At 41.4% G+C, this 16960-nt stretch overlaps 1 protein-coding gene across 1 annotated transcript in view; it reads left to right on the forward strand.

Annotated features, from left to right (window-relative positions):
- The window catches only part of LOC140688317 (uncharacterized), a 141632-nt gene that overhangs the window by 83169 nt on the left and 41503 nt on the right, over positions 1-16960 (forward strand). Inside the window, exons 14-19 of the mRNA XM_072946941.1 lie at positions 4060-4245; positions 4798-4854; positions 5576-5697; positions 6728-6952; positions 12998-13197; positions 13501-13627. The gene's annotated coding sequence lies outside the window, so the exon portion shown is untranslated. The remainder of the gene's footprint in view (positions 1-4059; positions 4246-4797; positions 4855-5575; positions 5698-6727; positions 6953-12997; positions 13198-13500; positions 13628-16960) is intronic.

Raw genomic sequence — 16960 nt, forward strand, 5'->3', positions numbered from 1 at the left:
GTATGATCATTATTCAGGAATGTGCCTAGACTCTGCTAGAGTGGCTGAAGCTGGCAGGAAAAGACCTAGAGCCAGGATTTGTCACCTTAGGGTGTCCTCCATAATGGTTCCATGTGGGAGCCCATGATTGGGTTAACAAATTGTAACAGACCCCAGCCGCCTGTCAAATTTAAGAAGAAAACGTATGCTTAGTAACTGCTTTGCAAGCAAGTGCCTGTGCATCCTCACTCCTGTCTCCTTGCCTTAAAAAGCAGAGATAATGCTTTGCTTGCGTAGATGATGTTTTAGATAGCACTCTGCTCATCGCAAAGCAATGACCCAGGCCCACAGCTATAAAGGCTGGGCTTGTGTGCAGTTAGATACTCTATTATCCCCCAAGCAAGGACCTAGCTGGTCTGGTGGTCTGCTTTGTAATTCACATGTCTAAAGAATGTATCTTATTCCCCTCACCCCATGACTTACCTAAAGATACACTAAGCCTTTGTACTCATGGTGGATTCTACAATCTCTGTCTCATCCTTCTTTCCCCAAGTTCCTGCTTACTATCACACAACTGTTAATGACGTTTTCCTTTGATTATACACAATAAATATGGGATCATTTGAGAGGCTCGTGGAGTTGGGTCCCTACGCCCTCTCTCTTTCGTGACTTTTTCCACAGAGTCTTGAGTATTCATTCCCTGTACGTAAGACTTCTGCCAGCCAGAACCCACAGTTCCAGGTGAGAAGGATGCAGGCTTTATCTCTCCTACCCGAGGGAGAGAGAGTAGAAAATTGAGATCTGCTCTTCCGTGGTCCCTTCCTGCCCCAGGTCTGCTCCAGTTCACCTGCAGCCTTCTGGCCTCTGCTCACACTGCCTCTGTCCCAGGACTGACAGCAGCCTTTTCTTCCCTGGTAAACATTTCCTGTGCCTTTTAGAAGTTGGTCTCTTCTCTGCAATACAACCCTGGCAGATGTGATGGTGGTAAACGTGCTGGTGGGCAGTTTCAGTGGAGAAATTACTTGTAGCAAACTGTTCCAGATTTTTGGCTGCCTGCTTTCCTCACCACCATTTCCTTGTTGGCTCTGGTGCTTGTTGTAAGAACCAGGTTTCTTCTCTGGTTATTTCTAGCAGCTGGGCTTGCCGAATCCTTGATCTGCATTTGAAGCAGAATGCTTCTTCGTGATGTCAAGCTGATTTTCCTATTTCTGAATATTTCGTGTACACTCAGCAACTCTTTCAAGTGAAATGCTCTTGTCCAATTCTGTTAACCCATATTTTCCGATCTCCTGCTTTCATGCTGAGGGCAGTTTCTTCTTCCTGTAATAAAAGTTAGCAATTTGCATTTACTATTTGAAGGTTCTGGCCCTAGGTGCTTTTGTCCTTAACAGTTTTAATACAATTCACCCATTAAAATGTGCAGCGGTTTTTACTCAAAGCCCAGAATTGTGCATCGCAGACAATCTTAGAATATTTTCATCCCCCAACAGGAAGCCCTGTATGCACAAGCAGTCATTCCCATCTTCCTCATCCTCTCCCAGCCCCAGGCAGCCACTGTTCTCTCTCTATGGATTTGCCTGTGCTGGACATTTCATGTAAAACCAGTTATTTCATGTAAATGGAACTGTCTATTGTGACTGACTTCTTTCACACTGAGTAACTTTTTCAATGTTTTTCCAGGTTGTGGCCTGGGTCAGTACTCTATGCTTTGCTATTGCTGAATTATATTCTACTGTATATCTGGGCCCTACTGTTTACCCATTCATCAGGTGATAGTCGTTTGTGTTGTTTCTGCTTTTTGTTTGTGAAGAGTAATGGCGCCGTGAATACTCCTGTAGGAATTTTTATGTGGACATTTGTTTTCAGTTCTCTTACTTGTGTGACCAGAGAGCAGAAATGCTGGGTCATTCATAAACCAAATGTTCAACTCTCTGAGGACCTGCCAGGCTGTTTTCTAAAGTGGCCACGCTGTGTTACATCCTCACCAGCAAGGGCTGCGCGCTCCGCTTCCTCTGTGTCTTCATTAGTGCTTGTTACACCTTTTTTTTATTATAACCTATTGTAGTAAGTGTGAAGCGGTTTCTCCTAGTGGTTTTGACTTGATTTCTTTTACAGCTAATGATATTGAACATCGTTTGATTGTGCTTATTGGCCATTTGTATATTTTCTTTGAAAAATACATTTTCAGATACTTTATACACATTTTAATTGAGTTCTCTTTTTCTTGTTGAGTTGTAGGAGTTTTTTCTTTTATTTGAAGATACAAATACTTAATCAGATAAATAATTTGAAAAATTTTTCTCCTCTCTGTTGTTTTTTCACCTTCTGGATGGTGTCCTTTGAAGCAAATTTTTAACATTTGATGAACTCCAATTTATCACTGTTTTTTTTGTTCCTTGAGCTTTTGGGGTAATATTTAAAATCTGAGGTATTTTATTTAAACTTTTATATAAAAAATAACTTAATTCTTAAGACCGTTCTAGGAGATGGGTGCTGTGGTTGTCCCCAGTCTATGGATAGGAGACTGAGGTGCAGAAAATTTCACTGAAATATCAGTGTCACAGCTACCCAGTGCTGTGGGATTTCAGACCCTCATGTTTGTCCCCAGCATTTGTGATCTTCACCACCATGCTCCACTACTGCCTGGAATCATTAATGAAAAAGTTTTCCTTTTTTGATTTCTTGATTGTTTGTCTTCTCATTGGGGAACTCACCTCTTCATTTTCCTTGCAGAGATCTGTGTAGGTTTATTTTAGATCTCATGTACTTATTTATTACACAGGCTCCAGTGATGATTGTGCCTAGTTGTTCTAATCAATTCATACTCAAGTCTTTCCTGCTCATGACACTAAAAAGAGAGTCATGATTTACATAATGCTCAAAGAAGAATGTACTTGAGTGATTTTATTTTTCTAACCAATCAAACAAATCAAATAAAAACCCGGTGTTGGAACAGATTATAAGCCCTGCAGAATAGGGTCACTGTCTTCCTTGTGTTTCATTTGATTTGTCACAGTGTCTGGATAGTGCCTTGCTGTCCAGCAGTTTTGTGAGTATACGGTGCTCGTGAATCATTGTAAGGAAAGAATTTTGACAACAGACTGTGTTGTTCATTTCACAAGGGAAAAGATCATATAGAAATACTGCTCAGATTTATTTTAAAATTAAGCTTGGTGTTTTGAGAAGGGTTCAAGAAACCATACAAAAATCTTTTTCACTAATTTTAAATCTATCTTAGACACATTATGCATACATAGCAGAGTAACTTATCAACTAGATTTGACAAGAGGAGTGTATTATTGATTATCTATTTTAGTTGAAATATTCTACCTGGGATAAAGTAATCAGTGCCCATAAATGAACAAATATGTTTGTATTTCTATGCAACATGGGAGCAGACTTCATATGTTTCTATATAATATATATGACTGTGTGTTTTAATCTGTCTGTCAGTGTTTTTATAGTTTTTCAGCAATGTTGTAACTTTAGAATTCTTCTATGGAAATCACCCCCAATTCTAGTGCAGTTTGTACTGTGTATCCTGTCTTATGCATGGGATTCCACTGTCCCCTCTGTGAGGAATTTCCTCTCCTATTGAGTTAGTAGCAGAGTTAAAGGAACTGTGATTTCTAGGCCTTTGCTCTCCATGTGTTTGCAGTTGGCTGTCAATCAAGATTTTCTCTTTCTTGAGTTTTCATTGTTCAATTAGAATTTTGGAAATAATTAATATGTTGCAACACTCTCCCTAGAAACTTGATGTGTTTGTGCTTTTCAGTTTCCAATTTACAAAAACTGTAAATGCACTCCTGTTTTTAAATAGTCCTTTTTCACTAGATATTTGTTTACTTCTTTATAGTCAAAATATTTTCTTCCCAATGAATGAATCGGTTTGCATGTTTTAAAAGATACTTTACTTTTTAAATTTCTTATTCTAACAGGTATATTCGTTGTACAGAATTTAGAAAATAAGGATAAACACAATTATAACTTAAAAATGGCCTCTAATCTCACCTGGAGATACAGTTGTAAGGTTTGAAATTGAGAATTACATGTCCTCTCAAACTCTTCTTCTATTTCAAGTACGGTTTGGTTACTGAGATCCTCGAATTCTCATATGAATTGTAGCAGCAGATAGTCAGTTTCTGCAGAGGAACCCACTGGGATTGTGATCGAGTCCACGTTGAATATATGGATCGCTCTGGGGAGCACTGCCATCCCAAGAATGCTGTCATTTGATTCAGGAATGTGCGTGGTGTGTCTGTCCAGGTATTTAGGTATTCTTTAATTTTTTTCAGCATTGCATAGAGTTTACATTGGATTATTTTACTATATATTCTGCCTTTATACTGAGGACAAGTGTGCAAGGTACCGGGATCAGAAGTGTATTGGAGCTCCGCAACTTGCTGCCACCATGGACGCTGTGCTCTTGCTTCGCCCACTGTACAATGTTGCACAAAATAGGACCTAAGTAACTCTCCCTTGAAAGAATGATTATATGATTGCTGGATGATGCTTGAGATTCCTTGTGATGATGTATTTTTCCCAGAATTTTGCCTCTTCTTAACTATGCCCTTTCCCTTCCTTTCCTCCAGCCTGTGTTTCAGCCTGCCTGTGGCATTGATTTTCCTTGTCTGTGGACTCTTCCTTTCACTAGTTCGTGATAATGTTACATGTGAGTTGTGGAAACTTGCTAGATGTCAAGAAAGAGCAAATCCATTGCATGCTAGATTTTTTAGAGTGTGTTATTGTATTATCGATTGAAATGAAATCAGGCTGACCCATTGAGCCATCCCCTGAGCTCTTTTTGCCTTCCTACAGGTGATACTGCTCTCGTTGCTGCATGTGCCCTTCCCCCAGACTTGGTTTTGGAGTTGAGTAAGTCACCATCACTGGAGCCCTCTCTTTAAATGATGACGAGAACATTTGCTCTATCTCCTTGTTTGGGGACTTCGATGAGATGAGGCAACAGATAAAGAATGGAGCCCCACCTCATTCTGATCCCCGCTCTTTCCGTTCCTTTCTCCATGGGAAGAGTACAATTCAAAAATATAAAGATTGTGAGCTAATGAGATAGACAAGACAACCGATCATTTATTAAATACCCTTTCATGCCAGAAACAAATGTATTATACACACAAAAAGCACATAAAATACGGTAGTACTGTGGTTACAAACGTGGGTCCGAGTTCGAGTCCTGGTCTGGAGTGACAAGTCCTGTGAGATGGAGAATTGATAGGTCGGCTTAGCCTCTCTTGGACTTGTTTTCTGTCCTGCAGAGATGGGGCTCGCTAGGCGTCCCTCCCCCGTAGAGGTGCTGAGGGGTGTAAAAGACACGTGTAGGCAGACCGAGCACAGCTGCTCTTTCCTCGTAAGTGCAGGATAGCATCGCTTTTGCGGTGATGGCTTTATGACCGCACCGTGTAGACTCTCAGTGCTCCAAAGGGATGCCTTGCAGATTGGAGATGGGATTCTCACTTCTGTAAATACCCAAGGATTTTGTTATTGGGCCTTGCTGATTTGACTCTATTCTTTAGATAGTACATAATGTAGATATATTTTTCAAACATGCATGAATTTTTTCTTTTATTATTTATAGTTCTACCCTCTCATCTCTTGGTGTGACTTTTCATGGAATCCAGGAAACAGTCCTAAGCAACCTGCCTCTTCACACTTCTCCGTGGTGGTTTCCTTCCCTGACTAGAAGAGGGTTTTGCATAGGTAATTTTGATTGCTCCCCTTCTCTTGGAGACTCTCTGTTTTTCTGCCCATCTCTCACCTGTCCATCTGTCCATTTCTCTACCCACTCATTCTTCTGACTTGTTTCAATAAGCATTTCAGGCAGCTTACAGAAGAACAGATACCAAATAAACAGGTGAGAAAATGGGGCCAAGTTCATACAGTGAGGCTAGGAGTTGAGCCTGTGTGAGAGTTGCAAGCGTGAGACACACGCCTCTGCCTTGTGACTTATAAGATAGACAACATCAATGTGCCTGAAGCTCCCAGCAGACACAGGGAAACAGGGTTTGTGGGAGATGCTCATTGGCTGTGAAATAAATAAGTGGCTTAGTAGAAGCCCAGCCTTTCCAAGTACTAAGGCTTAGGAGAATATTTTAGTGTCTTCCAAAATCAGATTATTGCATCTTTTCTTTTTTAGAGTTTTATGTATAGTTGGTTTACATTCTATACCTGGAAATTTCTCCAAAACTTCTGCCCACGTGAGTCCCATGACTCGGGAATGGGGTGGTTCTGCTCATTGACGGGTGTTGGCCAGAAACGGAAAATGACAGCCTCAAAGGAGCCTGGGATTTATCAGTTATGTTTTGTCAGTGCTGTAGATTTCAGAAAATGCTTTCACCTTTTCTTTCCATCTGAGGCAGCAGCGCGCTCTCTTCCCAGCATCAGGAGCTCAGGGCCACGGGATGGTGGGGGCTGACTGCACTGCCGTCAAGACAGCTGAGCTAGTCACTGCAGGTGTGGTTCTTTTACATACTGCAGTTCATGCTCTTTACTAGAATGTTTCAACAGGGAGTTAATTAAGTGAGTTAATTAACATTTTATAAATATGATGCTTTGTTGAAAAGACAGTCATAGGCAGAATATAAGTTGTGATCACTTTAAAAATGGTTTCATTACTGAAATTTCAGTAGGAAAGATCCAGTTTATCTTATTTCCGCCTCTCTTTAAAAGTAACAAAGAAACAAGAGAGAAAAAGCAGAGGATGATTTCTGTTCTTCCTCTCGGCTTGCAGGTGCCCTCACCTCCAGTGGCATCCAACCAGACACCAGCACTGACACTGGCCGTGCTCAGAACTGCCTCAGCCCTGAAGACACATCTGACAAATGGAAGGGGGCCGCGCCCTGTTACAGCAGGTGCTCTCACTTTGTGGGTCCTTATGTAACTGCGCGGTGTTATTCAGGATCGCCCTTTCTACACTTTGTGACGCTGCTGCGGTGTCTCCTAGTTATTTGTTTCTGTAAGTACTCGTGTAATTTTCCAATGTGTGGTACTAGACATCTAAAAATGCATTTTTCAGTTGAAAAATAGTGTGTATTTAATATAAATGTCTGAAAAAATGGTCAAAAGGATCTATCCTGGTGCCAGTACTCAGAGATAATAATTAACACATTAACATCTATTTTCTGTTCTTTTCATCAGTGTGTATTACCTCTGTCATAAAAACCAGCGAGCAATGTGTGCCTGTATACTGTGTGGAGACCTCCATTTTCCATTCGGCTTATTACACATTTTTCTACAATATTCTATCTCCCCTGGCATGATTTTTAATGACTAGTATAGCATTCTGTCTTGTGGAGTCCTCGTCCATTTTACTTTGGACTTAAATAAACTTTTAAATTCCAAGTATACTTAACTGAAATTCTGAAAAGAGATCTGTTGTGGTACCGAAAGTCCCCTACATCCCTTCCCCTTTTTTCCTGAGAGTAAAAACTGCTGACAATGTGGAGTATATATTTCATGACCTTTATGCCTATGTCATATAAATAAACACATACATACACGTATATGAGAAATCTATGTCTATGTGTGTGTATATATGCTTTATTGAAAAATAAGGCCATACTATATGTTTTCTGCAGCTCGGTTTATTCACTCAGGTATATATCACAGACGTCCTCTCTCTCCAGACTCACCCAGTACTTTCAGATAGAGTAGAGGGTTTTCCTGATATGCAGGTTTGGTCTCTTGTGTAAGGACACCTTTCGTGGGAGCGTACTGTGGACAAGGCCTTGGACCACGCCGAAACACCGGAACTTTAGTGCCCACAGCTCACCGTGATTTACCGCATCATTGTCTTGATGGTGGACACTTAAGTTTTCTCCATTTTCCACTGTCAGAAAGGGTGTTTGACTGGCATACTTCTTATACAAACATTCCTGTGATCTTGTATGAGTATTATTTTCGTTAAGTTTTCTGGAAATTTAGTCCTTGGATGTGACAACTACATAAATCACAGGCTCCTTTCAAGTGAATCAAGAAATTCCTTCTCCTGTGGGGCATGAAAAGATGTAGAATAACTTATGTAACCAATTCTCTATCGCTGGATATGATTTCACTTCAGCTTTTCTTCTCACCATTGTAAACAGTGCTGTGTAAATGCTCTGATAAGTACATCTTTTTGAACTGAATTTTTCTAAATGAAACGATTCCAAAATGTGGAGTTCAGCCTGTGTGTACACACGTTTTTCAGAGTTTACATATCCATTGACATGTCATCCTCCAAAAGATCGCTCACAGTTTGTTGTCTCAAAGATGGACACTAGCTAGAATATCTTTTAAAAATATGTGCCAATATGATGAGCAAAAGTACTTTTTCATTGTTTTAATTTGCACTTGATGACCAGTGAGGTATTGAGCATTTTTCACTCATTAGCCATCTGACTTTTAAAAAGTGAATGATCTCTTTTGTCCTTTGCACACATTTAAGTGAGGCAGCTTCTTGTTGCTTTGTGACAGCTCTATGTATATTATGAACATTAACCCCTTGTCTTCATCAACATGTATCAGAGAGCTTTTCCTTGTCATTTTTTGCCTTTCATTTTGTTCAGTAGATTCATTTTTGTTGTGGCCCAAAATAATCTTAAGATTGTAAATGTCTTCTTTTTGGGTTTTATTCCTGATATTATTCTTAGAAATACTTTCTTATACTGGTATAAATTTCTTCTGTAGGTTTTTTTAATCTCTAAGATGGAGATGATGATGGTACTTGTTATAGTGAAGAGAAGTTGAATTAATATGAGCAAAGAATTATATTCGCTGTTATTAGTACTTTCTAATATTCACATCACATTCTGTAATTTTTCTTGCGGTCATTATGACTGGAATAGAATTTGTTTTTTCCAGGGGATTCTCTGATTGTCCCAAGACAATTATTGAATTCCTACTTTGCTTTTTAACTTGAAATCCCACCTGTAAAGAATACTTATGTACACTAGAGTCTCTTTTTGAGCTCATGGTTTATTTTTATCAATCTTACTTTCTTACACTAGCACTATATCTTACATATTGTAAACATTTATTTAATATCTGACAGTGCGATTTTTTGATTCTCTTTTCGATCCCAAATTTTCTTGGTTAGTATTATGACTTTATTATTCCTGAAGAATTCTAATATAATTTTTCAAGTTAAAAAAAAAAAGAAGTGCTCTCGTGGGATTTTTTAGTACTTTTGAATTATCTTTAGGAGAACGTACATTTTTACAAAACTGCTTTCCTGCATACAAAATGTTGATGTCTCTACTTTCACACCTCTTACTTTACCCCACAGTACAGTCCTGTACTTCCTCCATGTACAACATGGGCATTGTTTTAGAGTTTATTCCAGATTATTGTTGATGTTTTTCTTAATTATTTAAGTCAGAATTTTTTGCTATTGTATATTTTAACTGTTAAAACTGACACCTAGGAAGGCAGATTCGGTTTGTAAATACTCACTTTGTAACTTCTCATTTAAAATTGTAAGTATTAAGTACTTGTTACAGAATCCTTTCTTTTCTGTTTTTAAAAAATTGTTTCCAAGATTCTCAAAATGGTCATAGCAAAGTAGTATAGGTGGGGACAGAGATGGAGAGAGGTAGTGTGGCTCATGTACAAACTGTGAGCACTTTCATGGCTGTGTTTACGCTGGAAAAGCCGCTGAAGAGTCCAGGATAAAACAGGGGTGGCTTTGTATGCAGTTGAAAGCCAGCTTTCTTGCCTGGTGAAGCCTGGTGGGCGTGACAGGTAGATGATCAAGGTCGAATGGAGGTTATTGGCTGCACAGAGCGCTGTGTCTGAGAACTGGAGAATATCGCCATGGGAAATGCTTGGTGCCAGGAACAAAGCAGAGGAGCTGGGGACCCTGTGTGTTAAGGAATTTCCAGCCCTCAGAGTGGGAAGATCAGACTCTGCATTCAGATCTGAGTTTGAATTCATCCTCTTTAGTTTACTTGTCCTCTGACTTTTGTCAAGCTATATACCGTCTTTCACTTCCTGTTTTCTTATCTCTCAAAATAGGAGAATTACAGCCTGCTGCCAGATTGTTTGATCAGGTTAAATAATTAGTGTCTATAAGATGCCACGTACAGTCACAAGCTCAGTGAGAAATGGGCTGTCACCTGTTCTTCTGCAACTCAGTGCTTGACAAGACATGTGGGAAAGCCAGTCCCTAATTTGTGTGTGATGCAAGTAGGAACAAAATTAATGTCTTGCCTTTCCCTAGCAGTATACTTACAGCTTTGCTTCATTTACTTCTTTCCTCCTTTCCTTTCCCCTTTCCCATCCTCCACCAAAATATCCTGAGACTCTCTCAGAATAGTAGATTCAAATTACTTTAAAGGTTGGCTCATCCTCATGAAATGATAGTAACATAAAAAAAATCTGTGCACATCCCAGAATACATTGTATTTGATTTACACACACACGTGTGCACACATACACACACACAATCAGGCTACCTTCCACTTGCAGAGGGATAAGGACCACTTTTTCTGAGTTTTCACTCACTGAGCTTGAGAACAATGTCTCTTACACAGACTTTCACCAGGCTTCGTGCATGGTGTTTTTAATTGAATTTCGGCTTTGTGGCCATAGATATAGTCTCCTAATAGAAGAGAGAAAGTGGAGACATAGACATTCCGCTGAGATATTGGTGTCATCATATTTTAGTTGGAAAGGACTTAAGACAGCATAGAGTCGTAATATTATATGGGTGAGAATCCATGATGTTGTAACTTGGACAAGAACATGGACCTTCTGCCGTCTTGTCCACAAAGGTGAAGAGGCAACTGGGCAGGGGATGGTAGGGATCCTTCTTGCTTGAGTTCCATGTTCTTGCTAGTTTTCATTGCTCAGTTGCCTTTAGTTTATGTCCATGAGGCCTCTCATGGGAAGGTCACTCTGTCCTGATAGATTGAGTTTCTTATCAGCAAAAAGCTCTGGACCCACTCATATTTCCCAGAGTTTTCTGCTGACCTGCTGACACTTTATATAATTGAGACCTAAGAAACTACTGAATATAAAATCCTTATTGTTATTGTTTGCCCTCGAGTTCCATAGGAAGGGGTGCTGTCTCAGGCTGTGTAAAGCCAGATCTGAACAAAGATAGGGTGACAGGCTGTGCTGCTGGTCCTCCACAGTTGAAGGGGATTTCCAACTTAGCTTTATATTCAAGGCAGATGAGTTCAAATCTTGCCTTTACCAGTTATTATCTTTGTGAATTTGGGGAGAAACTGTACTTTTTTGTGTCCAAATTTGTTTATCTGTAAGTAAGTTCAGTATTTATTTTAAGGTTTCTCTTTTAGAATTGAATGAGCTAATACTCTCATTTATACCTAAAATAGTGATCTCATGGTTCTATGCTGGTGCCTTGGTAGTTGATTACTAAGGGACTCCGCAGTGAGATTGGGGGTGGGGGACCCTGGATAATAGAGCTTATATTCCAGGATATGCTTGTAAAAGACTGGATGTGCAGTGGATTTTTAGTAAATATCTACTCCTTTCCTAATCTGCATTGATTGTGTATATATCTTTATACTAATATATGAACAATTTTTATTGCAATTTAAATATCTTTGTAGTATTTACAATATCTAGTTATAAAAATACGTGAAATAAAAAGATTTGAATTTATTTTCTTTTCAATAAGCAAAACAAAATAAAATAGAAAAGAAAAAAGTTTTGAAGGAGTAGAAATAATTTTATTTCTGTGGAATCAATTCCTTGTAATAGGTTTTTTGTTCATGTTGTTAAAAAACATATAAAATTGATAGGTTGTGAAATACTGGAAATGAGGAAACAGTGGAGACATACTACCTCTAAGGCAGTCAATTTGTTACCAAGTCCAAACTCGTTCTGCTTGCTGCATGACAGGCCAATTAATCGGGAGATGAGATGTTGGAGTAAGGAAAAGAGACTTTATTTGTAAAGCTGGCAGACCCAGAAAATGGCATATTGTTATCCAGTAGAACTCTCTTCCCCAGGGCAGAATTCAGTCTCCTTTTATACTAAAAAGTGGCGGGGATGTGGCTGGTTGTTGCAAACTTCTTGCTGTATGAATTGTTTGTCCTTGAAATCCTTTGTTCCTGCAGCTGTCCATGTGGGTCAAATTATGGTGCCCCTGTAAAACCTCCAAAAAAAAGAAAGGTTATTCACTATTTTACAACTTGCCATCTATACAAAAGTGTAGAAGAGCAAATATTCTTAAAGATCAGAGCCCGGAGAATAGACCCTCCTGGATATTTCAGGCTAAAGGCAACTTTCTTTTACAAAAGGTGCAGAGATAGCAAGTCTGAGCCTAGAAAACAACGTACAGGATTAAAGCCAAATGAACACATCTAACATGGAGTGAAATTTGTTCTTTCTATTACAATTTCTTTTTCTCCCTCATAAATAATTTTAGTAAGAAACATGAGCAATTTTTTTATTTTTGCTTCTTAATAAAGGACTACAACTACAATTTAGTGAGCAGGGATGCTGTGCGTGCCTTGGTGTCACAGCAAACTCTTGTTGGTGGTGGTCGACCCTGCAACGTGCCTGATGCCCCATGAGTGTTGGTGAGGGTCCCCCTAACCAGGGGCTCTATTCAGGAACCACCATATGCGCGTTGACCTCTGGCACCTCTTTTTCAGCTGCAGGAAATTTTTTCAAATTCTATGATAGAAAAATCACTCCAGCTAGGGATAATCAGGGAATAAAGGAAGAGGAAAAGGGCTTGAAGTAGAGTAGAAGAGAAAGACAGAAGCTCAGGGAGCCTGGGGGCTTGGCAGCGCTGCCTCGGGAGAGAGAGGAGCAGAGGTGTGGATGGGACCGGCTACGGAACCAGCTCCTGCAGCTTTCCCTGCACCCAAGCCACACAGCTTTTAATAGGGCCCAGGACTCTCTCCTGGCTGGATGTCACCCTGGGCAGAACCTTGAGAATCGAAGGTAAGGGGTGGGCAGCACTCACCTAGGGGGTCACTGAGGACTTTGGTCAAGTCCACATTGACTTTTCCAGTCATGTGCCTTCACCTGTTCTTTATCTCAGGATCTGAGAAGCAGGAGCAAGGAACTCAGGGAGAGATCCAGGAAGATATCTGACTGTGTTAAGAGACGACAGTCACAGTGACACTGGGAGCGAAGACACTTGCAGCAAAGTAAAATAACTTCACAACTATTGCATCAGAGCTGCAGTTGTGAGAGAGCCTAAGCCTGTCTCAGAGTGCAGGGGACAAGCGGAATGGAATGGTAAAATTAACACTGACAATTGAAATTTTGTTAAATAGCCTGCTACTTTTAATTTTATCACTTCAATGTATGCAGGTGTATTTCTATGAGCATTTATAGGTTCACACAACCCCACCAGCCCCTCTTGCCCCCATGGGGGATGGGATTTCTCAAGCACAGTGCCCCTCCTGCTTGCTTGGGCCACGCTGCGGGTCCTCACCTGGGGCCAGACTGCTACAGTACACTGAGTCCCCGAGGCACGGCCTGGGATACATGACAGGAACAACTGTGCTCTTGGCTGAGGGCCTCCATTTCCCCCTGCAGTGTAAGAATGCCGGTGACTCGGTTAGAAGCATGCATCCAAGCCGTCCTTCCGTGTCATCACCATCTAGAAGCGGTGCCTGAATCTTCTGAATTTCTGCAGAATGTGGTTTACAATCACCTTGAACAAGTGAGTGTGTGTCCTCTTTCAAGTGGAGGAGTTACTGCCGTTTTCCTGGAACTTACTCACCACTAGTCCATCTGATTTTTCTGTGCTAGGATTCAGTATGGCCTGCTAATAACTCTGCAGTCAGATCTAGAAACCCTGATGAAGAGGATTATTTATTTTCTTTCTTTATATGATAGTATTTTACTCTCAAATTTCTGAGTTTTCAGTTCTTGGAGGAATTTTTTCGGGGGTTGGAGAAACAACTTTGCTCTTACCATCTTTGTGACCTGTTGCTATATGCGTCTCACCTGTCTTCTGTCACTTGTGAGGCGGTACTATTTTTGACCCTGTCCGGGTTGTTCATATTTTAAAACATAAAATCTGTAAAAGTACAGTCCCTTTTACTCCGAAGACATTCCACAAATACTCCTTTAATCTGGGTATGGTTTTAAGAAGACACAATAATTAGAATATATACTTGCAGGTTGCCAGTGCAAAATCCCCAAATTAATAGTCGAGCTCAACATCTAAAATCTTTCTAATCTACCATGGATTTGTATGGATAAGTGAAGTAGTTTGCTAAGAACTCAATCCTCCCAAGCTGATGCTCTGCCAGATGGTGGAGCCGAGGGACGAGGGTGTGTCCTGCCCTTCCTGAGCTGACAGTTTCATGGCAAAGACCTTCACCAGGTGAAGAAATTGAAGTTTCTTCTAAGAACAGTGGGTCTGAAATGAGTCCAAAAGCGTGGGAGAGACACAATCACATTTGTCTCAAGTAGGGGAGAGTGGCTGTGGGGCCACTTGGGAGACTCATGAGTCCAGGTGGGCAGTGTTGTTGGCTTCCACTTGAGCGGTGGGACGGTCAGTGGGTAAAAGCGAACAGATTGAAGGCATGTTTAGATGGTAAAGAGGAAAGGATCAATGATTTCTGTGAAGGTAGCATGGAGTAAGGCCCAGGTTTCTGGGTGGATTAATGAGTTAAATAATGGTCCTGCTGTGTTCTGAGGAGGGAAAGCAGCAGAGGGAGTTCTAGGGGAAAACTGATGAGTTCAGCTGTGGGTAAAGTGAAAGGCTGTTAGATGTGTGGTCTGGGAGCTCTGGTGAGAGCCAGTAGTGAGTAGGGGGCGGGGAGAGAGACTTTCAAATCATTTTGTCTTGTGAAAATACATACAAGAATGAGTAATGACACAACCCCTGTATATTCTGGATTTAAAACCCAGTAACATTTTGCTATATTGACTGCAGGGGTTCTTAATTTTTTAATAGAAATAAAATAAATAGAAACAAAATAGTGGAGTTAATGAATATCTTAGAGTTGATGTGTGTCCTTGTATGTATTTTCATACCTCATCTGTTTATAAACATAATCTACAAAAAGTTAACTTGCTTAGCATTAGAGTTAAACAGAGGGACGTGACACACTCTGTTGGTGGTTCAAAGTGATTTCTTGGGCAAATTATGTAGCCTCTCTGTGCCTTAGTTGCATCTTCTGTGACTGCCCCCGTGCCCCTCATCACAGCTGATTTCCTAGACTAGATGTTGGGAGGGAGGCTGCTGAAGGGAGTAAGAGGTGGCAACTGCTAGGGTCACTGAAGAGAGAGACAAAAACAGATTAAAGCCGAGAAACTGAGTGCTAATACCCTCAAAGGAGAAAGAATCCCTTAGTTTTTTGAGCCACTTAGCCTAAGAGAAAGAAAATCATGTGGATCCAAAGCTCTTGAGCATATGAGTATTGTGGGTGGGAGGGTGTCATCAGAAAAGGGTTGAGAAAAGGCCTTTTGGTTTCCCTTTACGTTTCCAGTAAGGATGAGGTGCAGAAGTAAAACCACCCGTTTCACTGTAGAAGGTGCTGTTTTGTGCGAAACTGACCGAAGGTTGGAAACCATTCATCAGTGGTGCTGGCAAAAGAAGAGACTTCTGGATTGGGTGGGGCACTTGCTGTGACTTCCAGGTGACCTGCTGGCTGGGGGCTGTGAGGCGGGCAGTAGGTTTGCAGTGTGACCTGGGTATAATCCCTGGCATTGAGGCTGCTGATCTGACTAGCAGAGCTGGGCAGACACCGTCCTAACGGGGCTGCTCGGGATGAGGCCTGGGACACCTGCCATGCTGAGGGCGAGAGGAGAGCTCCCCTGAGGTTGTGTCCCTGTGAAGATTAGAAACGTCCTCCTGCAGGGGAGGAAGAGCCTCTGAGCAGCGGGCCGGGTGCACAGGCAAGAGCAGCCTGAGCACGGAGATTTCAGGAAGCCGGAATTCATACAGGCCCGAACAGCCTTGTTCCTGAGAAACTGGAGGGAAAAGATGCTGCAAATGCAGGCTAAGTTCAGACACTATTGTGTGTCATGAGTGATAGGAAAAGACTGTTCAGGCAGCCACGAGAGAACCCTGTGGTTGTCCCAGTTGGGCGTCACACAGGAGGGAGGAGCAGAGTTATATACTTTGCCACTTATTAGCTGTGTGACTTTGAGCAATATCACCCCACTTCTCTCTATATATATCTACATCTGTAAAGAGACACAGTGACAAGCACGTGTCATCAGAATGCTTTGTTTAGCTCTGATCCCCTTTGTCCAGTCCTGTCAGTGCTGCCCTGCAAGGTTCTGCAGCGGCTGCTCTTGCCCTGTGATGGGAGGGCATAAAAGGGCATTGTAGCACCCGAGGGCAGAAAGGGGTTGCTTTAAAAGCAGACATGTAGCCTCCTGCAGCTGCAGACCTGCAGGCAGTTTGGTTCATGGTCGTGGAGAGGAATTTGGAGGCCTTATCGTCGTCTTAAGACTTGTTTTCCCTTGGGGACCTGATTTGCCTATGCAGATTAATGTTGAAGATTTGGGCTTCTGGCAAAGCTGTTTTCAGAGATGGGTATATACGTAAAATATCATATAAAATAAAATGATTTATTTAACGTGTGCGACTTTGCAGCTGTTGGGAAGAGCTGTGTTGGCCTGGTCTCCACGGAGGACACCAAGGGTCAGCAGAGCGTGCGGGAGGGAAGGCAGCCTGCAGTGCTTCTGCGGGGGGTTCTCCCCAGCATGGTGCTCTGCTGAGTTGACTCTTCTCTGAGTTTGGTTGCCAGAGGAGCAGACAGCAAAGTAATGAGTTCTGGAGGGATTGTATAATGACAGGAAGAAATAGGAACCTGGAGATTTTCTGGACTAAAACACGCTTTTGGTTCCTGATTCAGTGTGTTCCATTACAGAATTGATGAGTTGTGTCTATTCTGGGACTTCATTGAAATAAACGTTCAGCCTAAATGTTAAGGGATTTGGTTTATTTGGCTGGAGGACTCAAGCCGGGATGACAGCCTCTCAGATCACTCTGAGGGACTGCTCCCAAGAGGTAGGGGAGGAGCTAGGATAA

Source organism: Vicugna pacos, chromosome 22 (genome assembly GCF_048564905.1).
Source record: "Vicugna pacos chromosome 22, VicPac4, whole genome shotgun sequence".
NCBI classification, from domain to species: domain Eukaryota; kingdom Metazoa; phylum Chordata; class Mammalia; order Artiodactyla; family Camelidae; genus Vicugna; species Vicugna pacos.